Below are 2,837 nucleotides of genomic sequence, written 5' to 3' on the forward strand. Positions count from 1 at the left end.
AAAAAAAAAAACAACAACACCAACAACAACACCAACAACACCAACAACAACAACAACAACAACAACAACAACAACAACAACAACAACAACAACAACAACTTAACTATCTGCCTGTGAGAAAGTTCAACTTAAAATTAATACAATAGGTATTTATCTATTTACATACCTATAGCCGTGAGGTTGGTGAAAGATCAGGAAATTGGTTGGGTCGGTACTTTATCTACAATTAACTCAAGATTAACAAGATTTGTATTGTAGGTAGGTATACATAATAACATCATTATAAAGTACAACAAGCTTTGTAAATGAGAACTCACTTACTCGATCAAAACACTGTAGCTAGCTACCTACATAATGTAATTGTGTACTTAATTTGTACGTGCAAAGAACAATTATTTTATGTAAATTCCCTACAAAAAGCTTTGACCGTGCGAAAACCGATTAACGGTAGATACAATAAGGTACAAGCCAACTGCCCTAGCTGCATTTCCACACGTATAATTACCTCTCACACATTACTCGTATGAAGCTAGGTAAGTCTGAGTACAGTAGAACCTCGATTATTTCAACTTCCATTATTTCCAATCTCTATTATTTCAACTTCAAAATCCATTGTTTTTTTTTCTAGCTTTCAAAGGATATCCTATTTTATCAGAGGAAAAGATCATAGAAAGTAATCATTTCAACCTGGATCATTTCAACTATTTCAAATCTCTTTCAAATTATTATTTCAAATCTCTATTATTTCAACTTCAAAATCCATTGTTTTTTTTTCTAGCTTTCAAAGGATATCCTATTTTATCAGAGGAAAAGATCATAGAAAGTAATCATTTCAACTATTTCAAATCTCTTTCAAATTATTATTTCAAATCTCTATTATTTCAACTTCAAAATCCATTGTTTTCTTTTCTAGCTTTCAAAGGATATCCTATCTTATCAGAGGAAAAGATCATGTAGACACTGATCATTTCAACCTCGATCATTTCAACTACCCCCGGTCCCAATTAGTTGAAATAATCGAGGTTTTACTGTGCATTAAATACTTCTCATGTGTAGGTACACCTTACACCTAAATGAGCTGGCATAGTTCTCATTGCAACTCAATAACTACCTACAGAATACCTATAAATTATAGGTAGGTAATCCTACCTACGAACGTACATACGTTCAATAGGTACCTACATTCTCCTGACTTTCAAGATGCTCTACTTAAAGCACCAAGTGTATCAAAGTATAACTTTCAAGTATGCAACTGAACACCATACACCATACGGGTACACCAGACAACACACGTATACAATTACTTCTAAAGTAGTTCAGAGAACTCGGTCGTGTCGGTCGTGGTTAAGGGCACGGTTAGCCCAGGGCCCGGGTTCCATTCGCAGAGCCGGCAAAAAAATTACAATCTCAATGCTATTGCAAATATTTTAACCTATCCGGATACCAACCACGCGCAACGTTGCTTCAGTGATCCATTGGGAACTGGAGCATTCAACGTATGAGGGGAGGAGGAGGAGGGGAGGGAGAAGAGGAGAGGGGAGCGAGAAGAAGAGTTGTAGAGGAATGCAGTTTGTCCCTTGGATTCCCCTATATTTCCCCCCTCTCTCTTAATTCTCCACTCCCCCTCTGCCTCACCCTCCCTTCTCATCCTCCCTCCCCTTCTTCCTTATTCTACCCCTCTTTTCCTCCTCCTCCCTCTTCTCCTCCTTCTGCTTTCCCCTGCACTTCCGGATAAGGGAAAGTGGGAGTTGGAAACATGTTACTTTTGTTTATATTCAGAGGGAAATCTATCGAGCTCTCTCTTTCCCCGAAACACATACACTGAGAAAAAAACTAGGGTGCCGGCAGCCTAATCGGATGACTGGGTTCCGGCACTCTAATATTGAACTCTATATCGGGAATCTCGACACTATAATATAGCATTCCAACAGCCCAAATCAGGGGAAGTAACCCAATAATAGAGTTCTTCCACCCTAAACTTGTGGCAGCCGGCAGCCCAGTCGGTTGACTGGGTTCCGGCACTCTAATATTGAACTCTACATCGGGAAGCTCGACACTATAATATAGCATTCCAACAGCCCAAATCAGGGGAAGTAACCCAATAATAGAGTTCTTCCACCCTAAACTTGTGGCAAACTGTCACCAATTTTCTTCTCAGTGTAATCCAGCCATTCAAGTCCGATTTCCACTATCCGTTCAGATCACGCTCCAGTCAAAGTACGATCAACGAACGGTCAAATACTTTACAAACGATGAAATGGTTAAATGGGAATGGTGTCAGCTCCCATGGCGTAGTGGTCACTGCACTCGCCTTGCACGCGGGAGACCCGTGCTTTCAGCATCAGTTTCACTGATAGAATAGACCGTACCTACATATAAGTACGTATGTACATATGTAGCTAGTATTATGTATGTGGCTACATCATAAGATTGTAAGCTAAACATATTATTGGCGATTTTGCGTACATTTTTACCTCAGTAAGTAGCTGTGGGTTTTGCCAGAGCCAGAGCCAACGATGTGCTTAGCTTTCTTTCAGTAGATAGACAGCGTATGTACCTACTTGTAACATGTAATATGTGCCTAACATCATCATCAAGGAAGTTCAAATGCCATATTGCCATACTATTTTGCCATATTTTAGTGAAATTTGGAAAAATGCCATAAAAATCCTAAAAGCCTCATTTTGCCATACATTTTGCCAGATTTTAAGCATTTTTAGGTTATTTTGCCATACGTTTTGCCATGTTTTAAGCATTTTCAGGGGAAAATATAAAACTTTATTATTTTTTTGCAAAAAAAAAAAAAAAAAAAAAAAAAAAAATCAAAAAACCGTGCT

This window comes from Diaphorina citri, unplaced genomic scaffold (genome assembly GCF_000475195.1).
Source record: "Diaphorina citri unplaced genomic scaffold, Diaci psyllid genome assembly version 1.1 scaffold7612, whole genome shotgun sequence".
Classification (NCBI taxonomy): domain Eukaryota; kingdom Metazoa; phylum Arthropoda; class Insecta; order Hemiptera; family Psyllidae; genus Diaphorina; species Diaphorina citri.